The sequence below is a fragment of the Alligator sinensis genome, unplaced genomic scaffold (genome assembly GCF_000455745.1).
Source record: "Alligator sinensis unplaced genomic scaffold, ASM45574v1 scaffold196_1, whole genome shotgun sequence".
NCBI classification, from domain to species: domain Eukaryota; kingdom Metazoa; phylum Chordata; order Crocodylia; family Alligatoridae; genus Alligator; species Alligator sinensis.
In genome coordinates, this window is record NW_005842492.1 from 337,709 (window position 1) to 363,220 (window position 25,512).

Genomic DNA, 25,512 nt, shown 5'->3' on the forward strand with positions numbered 1-25,512 from the left:
GGTTGTGGGGGCCAGGCAGTGGCAGTGGCAGCAGAGGGTGGGGGGGCATGGCAGTGGTGGGGGTGCTGCCACCAGAAACTCCCCCTTCCCCTTCCTGCTCCCCTCTCTTCCTCCCTCCCTTCCTCTCCTTTTCCCCACCACCTCCCCCTCCCTGCCGACTATTGTTGGGTGAGGGGTGGCTACCTCACTCCCTCACCCCCTCTGACCGTAAGACTCTGGGCCCTCACAGCCAGTCGGCGTGTGCCCTCTTGGTGGCGCATGCACAGTTGGCCCAGAGCATTATGGACAGACAGACAGAATAAGGCTTTTATTATATTAGAATTATTTAAAGTCAAAATCTGTTTGGGCTTTTAAGATGAAATCCTGGATTCAATGATGACAATGGCAAAAATGTTATTGAATATAGTCAGGAAAAAAATTCATCCCTAACATATAAATGTATTTAATATACAAATTAAGAAGCCTAATCTTAGGATTTGGGCTTGAACATTTTGGCCTGCATTCAGTATATGCTAACTGAGAAGATTTTTATAATACAATTGAGCAATCTTAAATTAAAAAAGCATATACTATTGTGCCAACCCTGCAGCCCCAAAAACTGGCAAAAGAAGCAATGAGAGTTCTCACTTTTATATAAAAAAAACATGGGGGATAGGGTTACAAGCCAAAGGCCCAAAGGGAAGGAACAGGTAAAAGGTAAAGAAACATTAACACTGTGGTAATATACACTCAGCACCTGAATTCCCCTCCACACAGACACCTCCAAAAGTGTCCCCAAATAAGCCTTTAGTCCCTAGAGTGCTCAAACAGCAGCCTGGAGCTGCCCCCAAGTCTGAGTCCAGCTCCTTCAGTCCACAGTCCCAGCTGACCGACCAGGTGAGGTCTCCATCTCCACTTTGCACTCCTCTGGGTAGGGCTGACCAGGTTCCATGTGTATGCTGCTATCTCTTCCCCTTTCTCTAGCCTCAAGCTTTCCTTTCCTTTTTCCCTTTCCCCCCAGCCCCTGGGACTTTCTGGGAGTTCCAATCTAAATTAACTGACATCAGCTCTGCAGACTGCCCCCTTGGTTCCATCTGGTGTTACACACATTACACTATTTTGCCCTAATATTTTGATCCCCATTTGTTAAGTCTTCCTTACCAGAAGACATAGATCCTAATTCCCTATTTAAACTTAATACAAAAACTTAAATATTAAGAGTTTTCAATGATTTTGGCTTCGTGTACCTCATTTTAAGTTATTACTATCACAATGTTGCACTACCATCACAGAAGATGTCCTAACAATACGATATGCACACGTGGATTGCTAAAGAAATGCAGCCCCGTAATGACAATCTGTAAAAGATTTAAATAAAGGCAAAAAGGATTTGTTCACATTACATTACACTAGTTTTATCATGGGGTGAATACAGTCTCACTGGTGAGCTCAGTATAGAATAGGTTTAAATCTTTCTGTAGAATAGTTTTAAAAGAATAGAGCTTTAGTATGTTTTGCTTATTTATTTTAGGGGTTTGTCTTTTTTAGCAATTAGTATATTTTATTGCTTTGATTTTATTTGTTAGTGTTTATAACTTGCAGAACCTTAAAAAAAATCAAAAAATCATCCAGACTTTTTGGCTGTAAAGTATTGGACCTATCTAAATCTTCAAAGCTAGACTAAACAAGAACAGTATTGGCATGAGATCTGTGGCATTCATTCTTTCTAATCAAACCAGAAGCACCATGAGAATAGACAGTCAAATTTAATAATGACCTTTCAATACTTCCTTCAATTCCAGATGTAACCCAGAAGGCCAGATATATAGGACTGATAAATAATGAAAATACATTTAAATGAACTTTTTTTTTTTTAGATCCAGTTCAAATTTAGGGTGAAGTTTCAAAGAATATGCAGAATAATCAGCCCCCATCCCAGGGGTAGGCAACCCATGGCACATGTGCCAGAGCATGGCACACGAAGGCACTTTGCTTGGCACACGCACCTCAGGGCAGATGGCAGCAAAGGAGCTGGAGCTACACAGCAACAAGGATTGGGCGCTTCATGGCTCCCCTGCCATCCGCCCCTGGCACACCGTCATTTTACAAGTTGAGTTTGTGGCTGTTTTTGGCACTCTGCCCAAAAATGTTGCCAACCTCTGCCCTCTCCTATATATTAACCAAATGGCAAATTTTTGAGATATGACAGCACAGCAATTACATTTTAATGAAAGGGTTATATTTTAGCCAGTTACTATTATTCCATTTTTGCCAGCTTAATGCATGGAATATAATTCATATTATTTTCTGTTCTTTATACAACATTAGTTATAAGGAATTGCTGTCAAAGTTTTAATATTTAATGTATTCTGTAAAATATTTTGCAATAATGTTGGTACTTTGACCTTTACAATATTCTTTATCTTCACTGGCTACTTACTCCATCCACTTCCCCATAGGTTAGGAAGGCCATAAAATAACAGGAGATGTGGAACAGATAGGCAATACAGCCAATCAAACCAACGAATATTAAAAAGGTCAAAATATTCAAATCTAGTACTTTGATTTATAAAACATATGAAAAATTAGAATTCTAGTACCTAATTCTACTGAGAAAAATCATAATGAAAACTTAAAATGGTAGTGTGAATAGATTTTGGTGACAATAATTTCATACTGAATGAGAACAGTCTATATTCTTCACTAAAACTATGTTCATTGCCTTTATTATGATTGAACTATAAAGGCTACCTTTCTTCAATTGCATGATAAGCTAATCAGTGGTTGGAATAAATGAACGAAGTTAAACTTATGGGCCATGGGCCAATCCAGCCTACAGACCCACTCTATCTGGCCCAAGGACAACTGGTAGGCAACTAGGAGCTGGGGACATAGCTAAGGGGGAGTGATCCTGCTGCCAAGGGCATGGGGTGAAATATCCCTGTCTACTTCATGAAGTCTCTTGCAGTCTCTTGTACAGTGCTGAAATCGTTGAAAAAGTATACCATTTGTTTTGGAACCTCAGACATCTATCTACCTTCCAAACAAACTCTGAATGTAAATTGATGAGTAAATTGATCAGATGTCTTCCTGAGCCTGTGGAGAGCCTGAAATCACAACTCTGTAAATTATGAACCGAGTCATTCATCTCAAAGCAATATTACCCTACAAATGTAATGGTGGGAATTGACATTTCAACTTATCTGTTCCAGAGCTCATCATTTTAGCAGAAGCATGCATCTGATATATTTATCCAAGAATCCCACAATGTGATCCATGCCTCCTAACTGTTCAGATCAGTTCACAAGATCACAACATGCCTTCCCACTGCAAAAATGCTATCATGTCCTATCCCAGATGTCAAACATTTTAGCTTCACCACTGATAATTCTACAGTTAGTCAATACTGAATTTTCTGGCACTCTGAAAATGTGGGAATAAAGGAAATTTAACTGACTATGAAAATAAAGAATGCAGGAGCTACCATACCGATTACATTGTTTATTTTCTAATTGAAATGAAGCAGCAATCAAACGTGCAGGCTGCTACACTAATGCTACAATATCCAAAGAAAATAGGTCCAGTTGCTAAGGAATACATTGGTCTTAGATTACAGTTTGAGAGCACAAGTAGCAGCATTTATCATGTTTACACAGGATGTAAAGTTGATAAATTCTATACTTTTAGTTAGAGCCATACTGTTCATTTTTATCACAGGTACTGCTGCAAATGTTATAGAATATTGCTTGCTGCCTTAAGCCTGTTTAGTTGGCTATGTGCTTTTCTGTCATCCATTGTACTGTACGAGTTCACTGCAGGAGGTGCTATTTCCATGTTTTATTACACTCTTAGTAAAGTTCATTAGGTAATGTAATGTCCTTACGGGGATTCATCTTCCCAGACACAGAATTCAAGAATGGGTTTGCAAAGCAGCAAGCTACAGCACATACTGTAAGTATTTTTGGAGGGAGGGGATATGGATTTGAAAAAAGTAATCTCTTAATATCTTCCCCTAGGCACTCTGCTGCTTCCAAATGCCCTTAATAACCTCCACTTGGGTCTAGTTACAGGATGTCCTCTGAGCCAAACACCAAGCTTTCTTCCTTCCATTGCTATTCAGTAGATGTTAAAGACCTGCGGTACCCAGTACATCTACCACCCTCTCTGCTAAACTGAGATTTCTGCTTAGTCTAGACTTCCTGGAATTTTTAGAGATTTTTTTAGTTGTACCCAAAATATCAAGAGATTTTATGTCAGTGGGGGCCCATGGCTCAGCAAAAACACCAGATATGCTGAGCCATGTAGATTTTTAATAACAGAGATCATAGAAACAAAGCAGACTGCAGATGAGGACATTTTGGATCAGTTGCAGTGAACAAAAGTGAAGGATATATCATTCCGCTTTGTTGCCTCAGAAAGATGCCATTAGACTTATCTTAATCTATTTTCTCAAGATTTTCCAACGGCATGCCTTGGGAACACTACCTGTATCAGGATTTGTTGTTCTTCTGAACACAGATAATTTTTAAAGGCAGACCCTAATTTTCAGTGTCCAGTATGTGGCAACTGGTTAAGTGAAGATGTTATTACCTTTTTAGTAGCATGTTTATGTAGCATCTCAGATTTGTGGTTCAAAAGCTACAGAACCCAAAAAACCAGTAGCCACTTTGGGAAATGCTAATCTATTTATTCTAATTTTCAAAAGTAGAGTGCAATCTGCCAAATCAAAACCTAAGGTAACATGACTGAGGGAAATAGGACCACATTTAGAGTAATTCCACTTTTTCAAAATAGATTTCAGTGCTGCCACTAAAGGAATACTGCATATAAACTGTCTCAGCTAAGATCCCCACACTGTCTCCATGTGTTTACTGTATGTGCCAGAGCTCATAAATGAACATACTGAACACATCACTGTAAACGCAACACTGTCTGTTTTGAACATATTGAATTTGAATTTGAAGCAATACCGTCCTTTCATGTTATTTTTGGTGCTATCTCTGATGGACCCGACCCCCCACCCAGCCCCATATATTCACCATTTGCCTCCTTATTTTCTATAGCTAACCATGTCCTAATGCAGTAATTTCAAATTCCAGTGACAGACTGTCACATATCTTTATGATTTTTATTCATTAAAAAGATAACTTGAAACATCTTGGAATCATTCTTTATCTATATAAATGGCTTTATGTTTCTCTAGCCCTCTCCATTAATCCATGACAAACTGTGAAATTTGCCATTTTTGCCATAGCCAATCCATAAAATCTGTCATCTTCCCACATGAGGGTGTTCATGATTTGCACGGGGTCTTACTTAGAAGGTCACTTGTGAGACTGTGTCATAGAAAATTACCATAAGTAAATGGGTAACTCTTGTACTAGGGAAAGTCACATGAGCATTATTTTTAGCTTTCTACTTTGTGCTTCCACTGCTGTATTTGTCTCTGCTTTAAAACAGTCCACCAGATTCCCGAAGCAAAGGCTTGAATGTGTAGCTAAGAACCAGAATGGACTCTATTTCAGCTAATTAGGTTGAAGGCTTTGACTGTGGGAGCTCAAATTGCAAACCTGCAGCCTTTGGTAGAAAGTAACCAGAGAGTAGCCAGTATCCAGTGCCCCACAGCAGTCTTTGTTAGATAGTGACCAAAGAGCTCCCAGAACTGAATACCCTGCAGCTGTCTTTTCTGAACAACAGTTGGATAGCTCTTGCTAACAGGGGCCTTGTGGCTGCCCTTGTTCAGAAGCAAAGCGCGCATCTTACCATAGGCCTCTTGTTTTGATGTGGATGTCTCATAAAAAAGATGTTAAATTGCCAAAGTTAATGTAAAGCAGAAGCTGCTTTTAACAGTTCTAAAAGGTAATTTGATATGGATAACATCCCTCCTCAGTACATCAAACTATGCCACAAATACAGCATATTTCCTATGCTGCAGCAAATACAGTTGCCACAGTCAAGCAACTTTTAAACTGTGCTTAGCCAATGATGTACATGTAATATTTATTTATGTTGTCACTTGAGCTAGTCATGTCATTTTTAATTGAAAATGGGGAGGTCTGTCTGTTGTATTTTGTAATAAAACCAAAACCAATGAAAAGTGTGTTCAGATTGTTTCCACTGTCTTACTTTTCAGTAAACAAAAACCTGCTGTTTTAGCAACAATCAGATCTAATTACAAAATTCATTTTGGTTTAGAAATAATAATGAAAAAACCCCATTTAAATAGGGCCTGGTCCTCGCCCAAAGAGCATGACAGATGGCATGAAGGGAAAAGATGGCAAATTATGCAGACTGGGATAGGGAAGGATAAAATCTGGCTAGACATTTGTAAGCTACATAGCTCAGAATTACCACTAGAATGCTATGATTTTCAGTGCTGTTCTATATAGCAATTGCAAATATGGTTTTTGCAATTAGTTATCTCAGTCATTTGGGCACCCACTCAGAAATATATAAACGACCTATTTAATCGACACAAAACATTCAAATAAATAAGCTGATGTGAAAATAAAAGATCTGAAAATCCCAACGTTCGGAGTCCCATTTCCATAGGTCCAGCCAAACATTACTCAACTTAAAACTCAATGCAAGAGAAAGCAATATTTGATATCTTTACACTACCCTACCCTGGACCTGGCCTCTGGTGCAATTTAGAGCAGGCAGATTTTTAAAACACATTTGGCTTCTTTAGGCTTCATTCAGAGCTGTTCACTGAGTGCTGCTATCTTGAGATTAGTGCAGTTGCACCAATTTATATCAGTATTGAATTTGCCTCATAATTTTTCCTGTGTTTTATTTGTCACTATTCCTGTAATAAATGATTGTAAATGCCAGTAAGTTCAAAATTCTCAGTTGACAGGAATGTTTAATGCAGGATAACATTCTGTGGATAAGGTAAGACATCATATGTTTTACAGGTAAAACCAAGCAAATGTTGCAATAATAAAAGTTGAAGTGCCATCTGAAATTAAATATATTTCCCTCCATGATTGAACCTTAGTCTTAATCAGTGTGATTGTGATTTGTTGTGTCAGAAGTATTAAGAAATACCATTTTGTAATGGAAAGAAACAAGTAACTGCCTGAAGAAAGCAGATATTTTGTCACTAAAAGATGGTGGGTTATTCTCCACCAAGAGGAAATCATTAACTACAGACTCAGTTGCTCCTACCCAATGATACTCATTTATATCAAGTGACACCCTGTTACTCCCACCCACCAACACAAAGTTCCAGTAATTCCTCATGTGTCATACATGCAATCATTCAGAGTTATACTAAGTCATGTGAGCTAATATTCACTTCTACATTGCCAGGCTGTGACCATTCCCCCATGTCAAGATATGTGCTGTCCTGTTCATTAATACTAATGCCAATTCAGGTATATCCATGTAGTCACTCTCAATCTTACTCAGTTATGCTGACACTTTATTCAATCTCCATCAGTCAGTTCCACCCATTTTCACTATAGCCAAGACTCTTCCATACACAGAACCTCAGGATATGCTCAAAAAGTAAAAACTTTTATCTTCTACCACTTATTATTAACTGGCTCATAATTAGTGACAGCCAAAAAACAAAACTTCTAGAGATTTGGCTTGGATAACTATAGTAAAGTTGAATGCTTTTTGGAAGCTTGTTTAAACCTTTCAAGATAAATTAAAAACATAAAAAACTATCTACGTATCTACGTTTTTCAAGTTGTTAAAAAAGATGTGCAAGAGTACAAACAGCTAATTGAAGGTGCAAGTATTGCCCAGACCTGCAAACAAGTGTTGATGCATCCATTTATCCACACACATTTTATTTGCACAATTACCTTTTTGTGACCTTTTTGGATATATTGCAAGTGTAAAAACGTTAGCAACTATTTTTCAAAGCGTGACACTTCATTTCTCCTGTGTGTTCTTAACAGCTCTTCTCATGATCCTCTGACAACCCGTTGGCTCATTCTCTGCAGTAGTTTTCATAATATTCAGTTTACTTCCCTATAATTTTCTAGTCTTTTCCTACTCTGCCCAGTAGTGAATATGTGAGGTGGGGAAAGCCTGGAAAAAAAAACATTTAATGAAACTTGAAATATTTCTTTTATCCAGTCTGGGTTAAAAAGTAAATGTCTTAATTACATAGCCACTCTATGAAGTCACTATAGGGCAGAGTTAAGATTATTTAGGAGTATTTCCATGCATCAACAAGTTTAGATATCTTTTTAACCTGAACTCTAAATTTCCATGGTTTATAATACAAACATACCTATTGGCTGCCTATACACATGCTGGTTTCTGTTCTAATTCAAAAGTGTCAGAGAGAACTCAATTCATCGAGGCTGTTCCATGTTCTAATTAGAACACTCTAGCATGGCCTCACCATCATGTGTATAAGCCCCTACAGGTTTAAAAATGGCCATTAGGGCACTTTACCTAAACCCCATCAAATGAGGTTTAGATAAAGCATCCCATGGTCATTTTTTAAATGCATGGGGGCTTAATATATGGGACAGTGTGGTGTTTTAATTAGAGTGGCTCTCTGGGAACCATTCTAATTAAAACACCCTCTCCCTGTCACACACACACACCACCCCTGAACATGTGCACAAGCAGTCATTTTTTTTTGCCTTTAAATTATTCATACTTACTTGCAGCCTTAATTGCCCCATATTTTTTTCCTGGAAATTATAGTGACAAAAGCCAGAAGTATAACACTGAAGAAAGATGAAAAATGATAAAGCAAAAGTTAACAAATGTTTCCATTTCATAATGACTTAGTTGAAGACAAAGGCAAAGATTCTCTGTTGGCACTGATCTGAGTGTGTGCTTTTGTGAGATGGGGGGATTGGGACAGACTAATATTTTAACTGTCCTGGTTTATCTATTCTGTGGGTTACCGAGCTTTTATTCAAGTATAGTTTTCATGAGGAGAGAAAGGGCAACTCAAATACTTTTATTTTGAATTCTTTGAGACAAAATAAGGAAGTAACTGGCGGCTTAGCAGTCAAGAAATACCAGAAAACCTCATTACACATCAAGAGCAGAGAAGCCAAACATTATATTATTAGAGAATCTCCAAACAGCATACCCTTTGCATTTTTTTGTATTCTTCACTGAACATTAAGTATTGCTATTTTTGTTTTGGTATCACTAGTAGAAATCAGTGAATCAGCATAAGATTACAAAAAAAACAAAAATAACCTATAAAAAACTGGTTGATGATGCTTCAAAGCCACTTAGTATAGGGATGTTTCCTGGGGAAAAAGACATCTCATTGCTCTCAGTCACACTGTAGGATCCAGAAATCATCAAATGCTGAAGGATTATCATCCAAAACCAACTTTTGTATTGGCAAATTCTGGGAAAAATCATAACGACCTTGAAAATTAATTTGATGTTTTCATAAATAACAAGAGGGGAGATAGATTAAAAATAATAGATGATTTTCATTCTTTTTTTCATAGCTTTTTCCATTTCTAGTGTCTTTGTTTAAGACAGTTAAATACATTTTATTTCCCCTAATACAATAAATTATAGGGGTTGCTATAAGACAACTGCTAAATGATTGTATTTTAGCAATATGCCAAATAGCAATTTAACAAGAATTAAAATAATCCAGATTTGGTCTCCTGCTTAATTTACTTTATATGTCATCATATATAGTCATAATAAAAGATAAAAAATAGAATGGCCAGCTGAGGTCATCTGTTGTATACTCTCATTCATCAGGAAATAAAGAGTCTTCTGACTTTGCCTACCCCAAGGTCACCAAAAATAGCAGACCCCATGATTAGGCAGTGCCATAAGTGTTCAGAGGTACTCTCCTAAAGGATCTTCCTGTAAAAGAAGGTGAGAAAGGAAATGGCTAGTGACACATGGATATACCCAATTTCTGTGCTCCCATAGTAACCACAGCAGAGGTGTTGCCTCTGTTCCTCCTGGGTACAATTCTACCCTTCCCATTCTTACTGATTTGCAGTAGGCCTACTGGTCCCATTTTCTGATCTTCTAAATGCATTCAAGACATAGCTAAAAGTGCCAAACTATGTGCGATTTTTTTTTTTTTTACATATATGACATAAATTGGAGGAAAATTGTCTGGCTGTACAAACTTCTGTATATGATAGTGTGCAGAAGCTATTAAGGCACACACAATGCAGAACATTCTTGAAAAGACGTATTTTAAAACACTGCAAGGGCTTCCATGTGAAATAAGTAGTAATGTTGCTTATCCAATAAAACGTTAATAAGCTGTGAAATGATTTTGGTTGCTTAACCATATTTGCATGTCAAGTTTAATAACTACCACAAAGACTGCCTAAGTGAGGCCCACAGTCTTTGACAATGCAGCTCAGGAAAAAGCTTCATACAGGATGCATCTAGATGTGCTAATGCACTTGAATTTTCTGTGCAGAAATTTCAGGCTCATTAATGCACTCCCAGGTGCATATCTACACATGTACCCCTATCAGGAGCAAATTGCACCTGATAGGAGGAGCCCAGTCCAGAGCTGCTCCTACCCTGATCTGCTCCCCTGCAGCAGTCGGTGGAGCTCCAGGCTCCCTCTAGTGCCAACCTCAGAGGTCAGCATGGGGGTCAGTCCCAATCTCTACCCTTTATCTAGTACCTGTATGTGTTGATACTAGCAAACAGTGCATTAGACTAATTTAATGTTCAGTAAGACCTACACACATCTAGACAGTGATGCTTTACTGTGCATTAGTTTAGTCTAATGTGTAATAAAGGATCCTGTGTTGATGTGCCCACAGAGAGCTTGCTAGTGCAATCCTTACTCATGGTAATTTTTTTAATATAGATATAAAGGCTGCAGTTGATTAAAGTCATAAGACACTAGTAAGTGAATAAGTTAGATCTTTTCTCTCAACCCCTCTCCCATCTTCCCTCCTATCCTTACATTGCTAACAATACAATCTACTGCCTTATTCAATGCCTAGGTAAGTTTTGAAATTTCCTCTGCTTATCTCCTCTTGCATCACATACCACCACCACCACCACCTTATCTTATATTCTGTGCTGAAATGACATCCTTGAATGCTCTGTTTAGCCTTCCCAGGAATTTCTCTTTTCATTCAAACTGTACAGAGAAGATAGACCAACCTCCATATTCTCCTTGGCATTCCTCCTTGAGATCTACTTCTGCTGTGACAAGAACCAAATAATCCATTATGACTAGTCTGTGTAGTTAGTTGGTCTCATGTATGCATATATTTATTTTAAATTCAGATCACCTGGTACTCTCAAACTGATGAATACCTAACCTAACCTAGGTAATCTGTTCATAATTTGTGGGTACATCCAGACTGAAGAGATGAGGTTTTGCCTCACCCCCTTCAACTTATTGCACATGTGCCTTACCACTGAAGGGGGTATGGCCAGCCCCCACTACTGTGATCCTGGATGCCAGTTCACTGGTATGTTGGCATAGCTCCTGCTGGGAACATTGCATGTACCATGAGCTCTATGTGCTCACCAGCTGGTCAGCGTGGGGTCTGTCCACAGTCCTTGCTTTCAGGCAGCTTCAGAAAACAGAGGTAAGCTCCACTGCTCTTTGCTCTCCCTCACCCTCCTCTCTCCCAGTGCTAAATTTAGCAGCAGGGAAAAGGAGGGTAGGAGCATTACAGCTCCTGGGCTCCAGAGCTGTATGAAAATACTGGTTTCTCCTCTTCGCTTCTCTGCTACTGAATTTGGGGGTAGAGGGATGAGGAAGAGAGAGAGTGAACTGCAGCAGCAATCATGCATTGTCATGGGGTGCTGAAACCATGCTGCTACACTCTCTCTGGATCCACCCCAATATGAAATTTTTATTATTCCTCTCCCCACTTCTCTTCTGTTGTTATCACACTGTCTTGTATGGCATGGAAAACCAGATCCTGATGGAGGGTTTTGACAACAGCACTGTATGAATAATATATAATAACTGTCTTACATTCTGAGGAACTGAAGACATATTATATTTCTCTTTAATGATTAAGAGTTTAAAAAACATTAAGAAAATTTCATTTCAGTGGAGTACACTTAAATCAGGTTAGCAGAACTTGGTTCTGGGTGTCTTACAAAGCCCACCTGAAAGTTGGTAGAAGAGCTTAAATTAGAACCCAGGGGCACCATAACAAACCTCTGAAATGATTGAGATATCCCATTGTTAGAACAACCTGGATTAATTAAATGTTCAGAGATGTTGTTTGTCATGTAGTCAAACTAACTAAAATTAAAACCAGTATGAGTTTTTCTATAATCCCTATTTGATTGCTTGATGCATTCAACTATTGGTCCAGTAGATGAAGTTATTCTTAATCACTGCAACCCCTATTGCTCACAGAACTAAATCCTAGAGGCATATTTTTTCTCTGCCATTTATTAGGGGTGAAAGTAATTAAAATGTTTAGTAGATAATATATGCGAATTCTCACTGGTTGAATATTCAGACCTTTCTAAGATTGCTGCAGTGACAGACATCCAGGTGGCATTTGCAGGTGCACAGCTGCAGTAAATGATGAAGTTGGCATCTTTGTCAATTCTCCTCTATGCTGATGACAGTGGGGTTTTCATCCAGTATGTAATCTCAGCTCCTAGCATTTCTGTCTTATGGGTGCATAAGTACACACACACACACACACACAGATTTTTTTCCCCAGTGTCATTACATGAAATATTAATTCCTTTTCCTAATTCTGATTTCACAATGTCTACTTTATTTTACACACATACACTTTCTTTTGTTCAATTTTTTTAAACTGTCACTTTAAGGGACAGTATAGATAGATTTTTAGTATGAACTTGCTAAAGTATTGCAGGACTGAAATATTCAAGCCAATGAACCATTGTTGATATCTCTAAGTTTCAGATTGGAATCCAAGAAATATTAATGATTTATGTCTGATCTTGTCTCACTCTACTGCAACAGATGTCATTATGGCATATAATGACAAAATATAAATTGCCTTAAAAGTGCAGTAACAAATATGTCCAATTTAACAAAACGAACCCCCCCAACACATGCTGCTTTTATTTGAATCAGGGATGTGGGAATTTGAATGAAAATACAAATAGAGCCCATAAACACTTTTTCTGTATACAGGGATACAATTGTTAGACCAAACTGCTGCAGTCTGACATATGAACTGAAGGAAACAAATCAGGTTAAATGGTGTTGCCTGGCAGCAAATACAAAATGGGACAATACAGTTAGACATTAAAACTTAAATTTTCTACTGAAAAAATATGGCCAATGGACAGTTACTCTGATTTTTTGGCAAACTGAATATTTTGAGAAGAATTTTAAATAATACATTTTATTCAGTTTTTTTTTTAAATTCACCCAAAAATCATTCTTACTTTGTTAATCATGCAGTTGTTTTAAGCAGCTATTATGAGAGGATATATATTTTTTTAATTGTGGCAATAGTCTATGGAAAATTTCAATGGCATGGTTTTAAAGCCAATTCAACTGTTTTGGTGATGTATATGGGCTTTGGATCAGGGCCATAAGAGAAAAAAGTGATTGGTGCTGAGCTGAAAGGTGTTGATAGATGTCACAAATTGCATGTGCTAACCCTATGCAATGTTTAGAGTTAGCACATGCTCTGAGCAGTCACACATTAAGCCACTCTAACATGCACTGCTCTGAGTTACTGCTAAAGGGCTGGTGAGTAGGTGTGGGGCTAGGAGTTGCAAAGTTTTCCCTATCTCCAGCAACCCCCCTCCCATCTTTCTCCCAGCCCCCAAGGCTCACCCTCCACCCCCACAAATCACCCCTGGTCCCTGGGACTCACCCTTGGCTCCCACATCCATGTTCACCTGAAGTTTTCTGGCTCTCCCAGCTCTGGAGGATAGATTGTCTGTGCCCAGTGAGGGAGCTGGGAGTTCTGCATCCTAGGATGCTGAAGACCCACTTCCAGCTCATATTGACCAATATTATTGCACATTATTGCAACATGAGCTGCCTAACATAAACTGGAAATAATCCACAGCTGAAGAAGCGTAACTTTGAGGCGCTCAGAGCCCACTTAGCTTGTCTTTTCCTACCTTAACATGTGGACACTCCCATCTTAAGAGCATTTAACACATTGGAAAGTTAACATGTAACAGCAGCCTGACAATCTGGCCACCTATTTTAAGTGGAAGCTGAGGACTTTTTGCAAAATCTTGGCCCACAACTCTCAGTGCTGAACCATTCTGAAAACAATTATTTTTTATAGAGATCTCTGTACAAAACAGATTCAAACACTGGCTTATGTCAGACTGGGGAAGTTTGAATGTCCACAGGCCATGTTTTATATCAGATGTCTGAGTAAAAAAGAGCACTTCCTTGTCAAGGTTTGCATATCTGATACCTCATGTAACACCTCAATTAACAATAAATTTACATAATAAAATATGATATGTGAATTTGACTATCCCATCTGAAAATGTTCCCAGTTTTGTAAAGAATTAGACAATGTTCACTGGTCAAAACTCTTTTAATCACAGCCTGATTTACCTAGCCTACCTAGTATATTTACAGACCATCAGTTACCTCAAGGCATAGGCAGAAGCAACAGTTTTCACCTGACCTGGCCACTGAAAGTGCTCTACAGCTATGACCAAACAGCAGTGCACAGCTGCAAAGCACTTTAAAAGGGCCTGAACTCATGAAAATCTGAATTCTCATGCAATAAGAGTTCAGATGAAGATGCTCCAAAATGGAACGCCTTCAGTAACTTGTGTCTGCACTGCCTCCCAGCCCTGGTGCTGTTTTCAGAATGGGAGGGGGGAAAGGGAGTGGAGGGAGTTTGGTCTGCGGTTTTTTCATCTGATGCTGGAGGGTAGAATGGGAGGACTGGAGCCCCCCTGAGGTGGATGGGCTCCAATCCTCCTGTCCTACCCTCCAGCACTAGCTGGGGAACCCCCAGAACCAGCTACCTCTGCTCCCATTCTGAAAATACTACCAGGGCTAGAAGGAGGGAGGGTTATTGCTATGGGGAGAGTGGCTACAGGCTTGCAACTACTCTAAACAACAGCTGGATTCTCCAACCCCCAAGACCCTGTGAAGTGTCATGAATTACAGGGAGCTGCTCTTCTTTCTGTGCCTTCATTGGCTGCAAGAAGCAGGGTGGGGGGGAGAGGGGGTGGAAGGAGAGCGTATTCTGCTCCTTTTGAGCATGGGCCACCATTCACACCTGATTTCTTTGCTTGATCCACCCCTCTCTAAGTATTTCTGATTTTGTTTCTTGACATCCCATAATGCAATTTTCAGGCTCTGGAAGGACTTATTACACATGTTAGTGGCATGAGATTCTTGCCAAACTTCGCATTCCTACAACTGCTTGCCACGTGTGTGATATAGGATAAATGGGGTGCCAGAAAGGCCAGAGATGCCACAATTATTCTTAAATCTATTGTACTCCAAAACTGCTGTTAACAAAGCTGTAGAGTTTAAACTGTTGAGTTGCTTTCTCATTCCATGATGGGTTTTGTAAGTCACATCCAATTATAAATTGTTATACGGCATGGACTGGTACATAAAATTGAAAAGAGAATAAGATGCCTCAGTTGGCCCACAGGAAAGGTGAAGAGCTTTTCCATAGGCCCTAAAAGTAGTATATCCTCAAAGATGGTGGAGTTAATCAGAACAGAATCATGGTTGAGACACCTGGTAGATGCAATAGGTCAGCATCTTCCTCTATTTTTGACAGACACAGTGGCCATTAGGACTGTGCAAAACAGCACTGTTTTGTTTCGACTTCCATTTCACCATTTCAAAGGGACAGTGTTTCATTTCACTGTTTCAGAGCACCATTCTATTTCATTTCATCAAGACTGTTTTGCTGTTTCAATGTTGTTTTGAATGAAAGTAGCAGGAAGGGTAGCCCCTGATAAGGCCACAAAGCCTGTCAAGTTTCAAGAAAATAGGTGCATGGATTTCTGGAAAACTCACCTCTAACTGTTCAGAGCAAAACTCATGTCACTTGTAAATGTGAAGGCACAGGGGGTTGAAAACAGCAGGCATGATAGTCCGTGCTGAGGCCACAAACCTTGCCAAGTTTCAAGGAGATAGGTGTAGGGGTTTCTGGAAAACTGCACCTCAAGAGGCTGACAAGCAAAACTCATGTCACGTGTGTGTTAAGGCGCAGCAGAGTGAAACAGCATGGATGGCAGCCCCTGATGAGGCCATGAAGCCTGCCAGGTTTCAAGGAGATAGGTGCAGGGGTTTCTGGGAAACTGCACCTCAAGCTGCTGACAAGTAAAACTCATGATGTGTGACTTTGTGTGTGTGTGTTAAGGCATGCCCTCACTGGTGCTGGGGCCTCTACATGACACGGTAGTGTGCCTCAATGAGGTCTCCTCCTCCCCTACAGTCTCAGTCTGGTCCACCACTTTAAATAATAACAGGTAAGTAAGCAGCACAGTAGCACCAGCAGCATCTCAGGCAGCCAAACTGTCACAGAGCCTTTTTTCTCCCCCACCACCTGCCAGAGAAGCCCCCCTGCCAGCCCCAGCCATGGGGCTTACATGTGCCCAGGGCAATGCATCCTTCCAGTCAGCTGACTAGGGACAGGTGCTTGGGGTGTAGGTTGTACCCATGTTTGTCTAAGGACAAGTCACTGACAGACAAGGTTCTTTGGGTCAATCTGATATCTTTTAGTAAACAAAACGAATGGTTGGAGAAATGTATCTTAGCAAGCTTTCAGGTTGAAAAACCCTTTGTCAGGCTGAGGAAGCACCTGCAGTTGGTGTGTGCTGTTCCTGGATGGAAGGAATAGCAAAGAAGCCAGAGGCTGGTATGCATGCAGGCAAGAATGCCAGTCAGTGAAAATGGAAATGGGGGCATTGGGGGGGAGGGACCGGCTGGGGAGTTTCTGTACCTAGGAGGTTGATGAAGTGCAGTTCATAGGCTCATCTGTGAAAAATGGTTTGTAAATTCAAACAAGCACTGAACCTCACTAAACTCATCACCAGAAGCCAACTTCTTACAGCCCAAAACACATCAAATGGATCCAGACCATGCCTTGACAAGACATGCAAAACCTGCCAACAATATCTCCAGAATGGAGATATCATCACAATACTTATCTCCATCAGGGAAACAAGTGACCTGATGGAAAATATGTAGGTGCCAGAAAATACATAGGAAACACTGCGCACCTGAATGAGCACACACCAAAAATCTATCAAAGACAAGAACACCCAGCTACCTATCTCCAATCTAACAGGCCTGATCCTCAAAGGGAATTTACAAACCACTGGTGGTGGCAGCGGATCACAATACTTATCTCCATCAGGGAAACAAGTGACCTGATGGAAAATATGTAGGTGCCAGAAAATACATAGGAAACACTGCGCACCTGAATGAGCACACACCAAAAATCTATCAAAGACAAGAACACCCAGCTACCTATCTCCAATCTAACAGGCCTGATCCTCAAAGGGAATTTACAAACCACTGGTGGTGGCAGCGGGGGTTATGGCTGGTGCTTTTGGAGGGGATGCAGTCAGGCAGTGGCGCTGCTCCCCTCTCCTTGGTATCAGTAGAACCAGAAGCCTCATGACTGCTAGTTGTAGGAAAGAGGCTGCATATAGTTTTTGTTTGTTTGTTTGTTTGTTTTTGGGGGGGGCGTAACTTATAGCTCTCCCTCTACCCCTTCTTCCACCCCTCCTTGAAGGCTTGCCAGCTGCCTTTCCAGCATGCTTCATAGTGTGTTTCATAGTGTGTTTGTTGTGCTGGAAAATCTGTGTGTACTTCTGTAATGCAATATGTATTTATGTAATATATGGAGATAACTGTATGTATGTATTTATGTAATAAATAAAATATATAAATGTATGTATGTGTTCCTGTATAAGTTCTACATTATAATATGCAATATATGCTTTGCTTCCCTGCACAGTGAATGGAATGAATACTGTGAGAGAAAGCACAGATTTCTTTTCTGGGGGAAATGAAAGTAGACTAACAAAACCAAAAAGAGGATGTAGGGGGAGGAATAAAGTGAAAGGAATGAATATAACAATAAAGGGTATTAGAAAAGCAAAAACTATTGATCCCACTTGGTAGGAACAGGTTAGTAGGGAGGAATGTAACAGCCTTTCTCTGACGCTGCAAAGCTGCTGGAAGACACAGCTCAGCAAGCTGACTCCAAGGCACAGAGAAAGCTCAGTTCAAATAATGCTTTTTATGCTGTTTTTCTGTCCCTCCCCCAGAGCACTGGGATTGGAAGGGAACCTCAGGGAAGGATCACAGTCACTGGCCAGCTACACAGTCAATATCAGAGCAGTCCTTCCCCCTCTTCCCCCTTCCTCTCCTTAGTTTCTATTTCCCTGCAAGCAAGCCCAGCTCCGAAGCGCAAAATGTTTTAAAACTTTCAAAATGTTTCAAGTGCCCTCGTTTTGAGGCTGTTTCAGAGCCTTTCGTTTCATTTTGATTTTGCTGTTTCAAGCTTGAAACGAGTCAAAACACCATTGAAACAAAACACCTGTTGAAATTTCACACCGCCCTAGTGGCCATCCCCTAGTGATGAATGCAGCCATTCTCTACAGCAGTTGTTGTGGGGAGGGGGAGTGAACCTAGCTCCACAGCTCTTCCAGCCTCTGAGATGATTAATGTTCAGACCTGCTGCCTTTGAACGATAGACCTGCAGTGATCATCAGAGGCGGTACAAAATGTCCATGTAAGAGAGAAGGAAATAACCCAAAGTGCACGTCAAGACACAGCAGTGGGGAGTAACAAGTTAAATAGAACAATGGATTGCTTATTGTCTGCACTGGTTTATTTACCTTTCTTCATTTTTAATCAAAGAATTTTCCTCTTTTTTTTTTTTCCTTAAATTGCTTGTGGCGCTTCAAACCTTGGACTAGTAATATGATGATACCGTATTTCTCTGTGTTCTCTTTTTCAATGAACTGAATTAGCTGAAATACCCAGGAGATATGGAAAACTTCAAAGACTGGCCTGAAATAATGTGGAGAATAGGTACAGTATGAATACCAACAGAGCCTGAGCTGCAAGTTCAAACAACCCTTTAAAAGACTTACTAAGAAAATAACTTTTTTAATGAATTGAGTTCATCTCAGAGGTTTGAAGCTAGAAAGAGCACTGTAAAAGTAGGTCTCAAATCTGACTAGCTCTCTTCTCCAATAAACTTTCTGCTGTGCCCTGCACCAGCAACTTATGCAATGAGGATGACTCAAGGAAAAAATAAATAAATAAATAAATAACTTTCAGTGCTAAAGGCAAAAGTAAAACTTTTGAAACCCCTAACTAAAGATTTGTTGCTCAGTTTAATGGGGGAAAGTTATCTTTGAATGTCAGGGGTCTGTATGAAGAATGGAGAAAGGATTCCTTAATCAGAAATGTATGTAATGTAAAACTATGCTTATATAAAAATAGCTATTTTTAAAGAGAAACTATGAATAAAATACTGGACTGTTGGACTGAAGTGTTAATACACTTACCCTCTTTTCCTAGCCTGACATCAAGAAGGGTTCCAGGGGACAAGATTCCCCTACAATGTGGGCTTGTTGCTCTATTCTGGCATGGAAAGGGAATACTAAAGCTTAGCTAGGTTTACATAGCATCACAATCCCTGGCATAAGGGGCATGGACAGGTTAAGGGGCATTTATATTGTACTTCATAGTTTTCATAATTTCATAGTCGGTAGGGTCGGAAGGGACTTGAGCATGTCATCAAGTCCGCCCCCTGCCATGGGTAGGGGATCTTGGAGTCATTATTGATTCCAAGTTGAACATGGGCCACCAATGTGAGGATGCGGTCAGGAAGGCTAACCACAGCTTGTCATGCATTCACAGATGCAACACAAGCAGGTCCAGGGAGGTGATCCTCCCCCTCTATGCAACATTGGACAGGCCGCAGTTGGAGTACTGCATCCAGTTCTGGGCACCGCACTTCAGGAGGGATGTGGACAGCATTGAGAGGGTCCAGAGGAGGGCCACTCACATGGTCAGGGGGCAGCAGGGCAGGCCCTATGAGGAGAGGCTAAGGGACCTGAACCTGTTCAGCCTCGACAAGAGAAGGCTGAGAGGGGATCGGGTGGCTGTCTATAAACTTACCAGGGGGGACCAGCGGGGAACGGAAGAGTCCCTGTTCCCCCGGGCACTACCGGGAGTAACTAGGAATAATGGCCACAAGCTGATAGAGAGTAGGTTCAGGCTAGACATCAGGAAGCACTACTTCACAGTCAGGGCGGCTAGAATCTGGAACAAATTTCCAAGGGAAGTAGTGCTCGATCTTACCATGGGGGTCTTTGAAAGAAGGCTAGATAATCACCTAGCCACTTCAGTGATTACAGAATGCTAGAATGATCCCTCTCATGGCTTGCTTACATGGACTCACTCAGAAGAGTTATGACAAATTAACTGTTGCCTCCTTGATGACATTAAGGAAAGCTAAGATAAATCTACTAGAGGCATGAAGACAGTGCACATAACCTTAACAGAAGTTAACTCCTATATTTCTTTGCATTCAGGTGTAAAATATCCTTAAGACTGCTGCAGTGAGAACTAAGATACACTGTTCTAGGCCACTATAAGGAATCATTCACTGAAGGGCTTAATGGGTTTTAAGTTATGTCCATTGTCCTCTCATATTTAATGGACTTGTCTTGGTTTTCCTGAATATCACCAAGTAGGCAGCCTTCAAGACTACAAATGTCTTGTCTTGGCAATGAAAATGGAGAATGAATATAGGAAAACTAAAAACCAGAAAAAAAAATCCTTGGCTTTGCTTGCTTATTTTTTTCTGGAAGATTATCACTTTCAAGCCAGCTCTGTAGTATAGCAAGCGTACTTTATTTTCTGTCATGTAAAGTATCTCCTTAATCAGAAATGACAGATGGCTGAAGCAGCTTCTTTGTTTTCAACTCACAGACCAAATATCACTTTTAAAAATGCAGCTTCGTGTTTAAGTCCAGCCAGCAGAGTTCCTCTTCAAGCTGTGTCATGATTAAGACATTGCTCTTTTTCTTCTCCCCAAGCATATTAAAATGATTGTGCAGAGGCTTTCAATCAAAGTGACCCCCTTCAACTAGGGGATTTGTGTCAGTCAAATACAACTGGAGCTGAGAGTTAGTAAGCCAGATTCTTTACTAGCCTCAGCAAAAGCTGAGGGCAACAGAGAGAGGTTATCATCAGGGAGATGATTATGGTGCCCTGATTCTCTGCCCCAGACATGGCCCCAGTACAAATCAGGTCAGCCTATGGGCTGCTCTAGCTTGCACCAGCTGGAAACAGTTCATAAAGGACCATCTGCTAGCTGAGTCTTGCTATAGCAAAATGTGCTCATGCCTCCCTTTCCACACCTGAATTCCTCCTGCACTGGACAAAGTAGATGGCTAAATTGGTTCTATACCTGTTAGGGCCTCCCTTGCATCAGAGTTGCCCCAAGCATAAGAGCCACTTGAAATGTAGGGTGCGAAGTCAGTAGGATGCCTTTGAAAGTTTTAAAACCTTGTGCTTAACAATTCTTCAGGCAATAGCATTTCCAGTATTTATTCCATTTGATGTATTGATTTCATAGTTTTGCTGCATTTGCCACATTTCTTTAGCATTTCAGCAATGCCTCTACTCACTGACATAGGGTACATTTATTTTTGTTAAATTTTCTCTTTATTCCTGGTAACATTACCCACTTTTATTTGAATAACCTATCTGTCACTTATCTGCTGTGCCAAACATTCCTGTCCTATACAAAAAAAACCCTACAATTGGAGCCCCCTACCTCATCTTAAATTTCTTGGAAAATTCCTTGGAATTTTTATTACAGTAAACTTTAAAGAATATTAAATTAGAAATTCTCTAACATTCAGGTTATAGAATATTAAATTAGAAATTCTCTAACATTCAGGTGATACAGGATGGGCTTTTTTCTCTCTTTTAAATCAGATTATGTCTATTACATCATCTAAAGTTTAGGCTTAAAGGAATAATAATTGATATTTGTCTATATTACCTTATTCATAGGATTGAAGATGGCTGTTGATTCCATCCTAAAAGCCTTATCCAGGTAAAATTTTATATAGTTCATTTTCATATTGAAATTCATTTTTCAATATGAGATATGGAATAAGGAAAAAATGGTGCACTTTGGCTTCCCAGGCTTGAGTCAGTTAAGAACACAAGACTCATTACACAAAAGGTAAGATACAGCTTTTAGATGGTAACAGTTTATATTTGTACTGACTATCAATCTGGGTTGAATTTTAAGTGACCCCCTATTGAGGAAAGGCTTCAGACCATAGCCCATTACTAATGCTCAGTCATTAACTCCCTCTCATTCTTTCTTATTTCTTTTACAGCCATTTCAGGTGAGAATTAACACAGCAGTTCACATCAGCCAGATTGAGCTTTACCCAAGGCAGCTATATTTTAAAGAGTAAGGAGGAGTTGGTATCCAGGTAACTAGCTTGGGACACAACAGGGGAGTTATGGTGGAACAACTAAAGATTGAAGGCCATGCTATATTGTGCTTTTGGGATGCAATAACACACTCATAAAAATAGGCCTGGACTCTCAAGGTACCACCCTGAACTGGTGGTACTATAGAGTTGAACTGCTTAAAAAGGACTCCCATGGGTTACTTGGCTTGAAGTAGTATCTCTTTGATGGTGTCTAGAAAAAAAAAGAAAAAAGCCCACCACAAATTGATCCGAGTCCTGGAGTGCTGGATTTTTTTCTGTCTGTATCTGTACAGCAGCAACACAACACACAGAAAACACTGGTATTTGACACACAAATAAAGACTTACGGGGCAGAGAGGGAGGATTGTCAAAAGTGTCTAAATGACTCTATTAAGAGCCAATGGGACTTGTAGTCCTATCAGCTAGGTGCTGTTTAAAATCCTACCCCTTTTACTCACTAAGTGCTGGAGTATACTTTTATACATACCTGAGCAGAGACTAGTCCCTAAACTGAAGCAAATATCTGAGTGAAATCCATCCCCTGCATTCTCCTTGCTGATGAATATAACCTACTTCTCTCTTGTACTGTCTTATTTACACTAGCCTATATTAAAGGTGGTAGAGCCAAGGCTTTATCCATTTTCTAACCTTCCCTGCCTAGCTGCTCTAGGAAAAGAGTTAAGTGGGAGAATACTGGAGCCACGACTCCTGTGTGCCTGTTACTCAAGGTGGGGGAGCCCACACACCGATATAAAGAGAATATGATCAGAATCTAGCTTTAATATTACCCTTAGAGTAATGTAAATAATGCACACTTAGTACAGAAATACTTAGCTTATGCTCTTCTTCATTATCAGTGCCTTACAACAGTTGCTTCAGATAATTTCATACAGCTCTATTCTTTTTAAGTGAGCATTTTTACTCAAATGCTTTTATATACCAGAAAGTGTGTGATATATAACCTTTCATAACACTCAACCATTGCATTTGTAGTCCAATACATGACATTATTTGGCCTGGTGGAAAAGTCATAATAGCCAGGGTCTGCGCCCTAGGCAGCAGTGGTGGCAGAGACCAGGCCAGGTGTTGAGGATGCTACACCTGACCTGGAAGTGGTAGTGGCAGCCTATGAGCCTAAATAAGTATTCAAGTCTGGTGTCCTGGTTTTCTGCCACTCGTTACACTACTACCTGTTAGGCTACTTATCTAAGAGATGGAATACCTCTGTCAGTCTTCCTTATAGTAAATGTATAAAGACAAAAAATCAGCATCATCAGGAAAAGAATGAGTATCTGTCCCTAACCCCAGAATAGTCCCTATCACCTTCTACTGAGAATGCAGTTTTAGGAGAAGTGAAATTGAATCCCCTCAGGTAAAGGTGTGGTTTAAAATTGTATGTATCCTGACTGTTCTTACCCTGAACCATTGGGTGAATTAGGGAATCAACCATACCTTCTGCTGAAGATATTAGGAATCAGTTCCCAACTTCCTGTACAACCTCCCTCCCCACAAATCTGTCCAAAATTACTTCCCAAATCCAAATTAAATTCACAAATAGCTTTACGATGACAAAAACCACATTTTTATGTGAATTTCCAATCACTAGAACTTAGCTCAACTGTAATCATGAATGTTCTGGCCCTGGGTAAGCCAGATACCTAGCAATCTGGTGAATCCCAGGCACAGCTTAAAAGAAATAACAAATCCTAAATTCTGATTTAGTATGCCATAACCAGACAGCAAAGAAGGTAGAGCACTAGGGCCATGTGCTCTCATGGATATATTTTGCTTAGCAGAGTCTTTTCTTTATAATTTTGTATCAGCTATGCTCTCTGAATGTATTTGAACTTCCTTCAAGTCAGTAGTTTAATACAGAGGATTCATAAATTACAGATGCATAGATCATGTTGGTTAATGCTCAGCCTGACAAAAGGCAGGGCAGCCTTCTTACTATGCATGGAGAAGGGAATATTTTATGGTAATATGGATAACCAATGAGGCATCCAAGCAAACACTAAAGCTATGGGCAGAAACCCTTAATGGAAGGTAGGATTAGTAAAATCATGAGTTTTCCAAAATTATTTCCTTTTCTTTCACCTCAGGCTTGTCAAGATACAGTTTCAATCTGCTGCCTCCCATACACTTGCTGATTTTTATCAGGCCATTGGGTAGTTGGTGCTTTGTATATCTAATATAAAGATAAGATAGAATTGGATGTCATCTGCACATTGCTTGTATTTTAATCCAGGCTGTTTCAGTCTTCCCAAGAGCTCTCATGTAGCTGCTGAACAAATTTAGAGATTATATTTATTTTTAAGTATTTAATGTATCTACTAGATAAATTACTACTAGAGAAGAATTATCTACTAAACAACATATGCTAAATACACTGTCTACTAAAGAAGAATGGGTGAAGAAAGTTATTGACTTTACTAAGAGCATTATAATACATACCTGATATTTGGATGATCTATGCATCTGTAATTTATGAATCCTCTGTATTAAACTACTGACTTGAAGGAAGTTCAAATACATTCAGAGAGCATAGCTGATACAAAATTATAAAGAAAAGACTCTACTAATCAAAATATATCCATGAGAGCACATGACTCTAGTGCTCTACCTACCAGTGCCTTAGCAAGTAATTTAGGATAAAACTTTTGACCAGATGCTTGTAAATCCTGTGCCTTTTCTCCACCTGTACAATGGAAAAAATATAAAATGAGTTATTTAGTAGGAGGACTGTAAGGATAAATTTACTACTTTTAATGCACACTGCCTTGAGATCTTTGCATGTTTTTGTCCTACATCAGACCCAAATTGAACCTAAGGCTCAAACCTAATCTTGATCCAGATGTTTAACCATCTCCTTAGTCCATACATAATTATCATAAATGACTCTGACCCTAAATTTGAAGAGAGTTCAGTTTATTTTTGGTGGTTGATGATATATCCAGTAAATGTTCTAGACACTTCAACAAGAAATTAGATAAAGAGCTTCTTTAAGAAAAAGCTATTTGCTTGAAAAAATAATCTTGACTGCTTGCCTGCTTGAAAAAGGCACATTCTCTTTGGTTGGCATGACATCTTTTTAATATCATAAAACTTCAATGTTTTGAAAGTAAAGGTCATCCT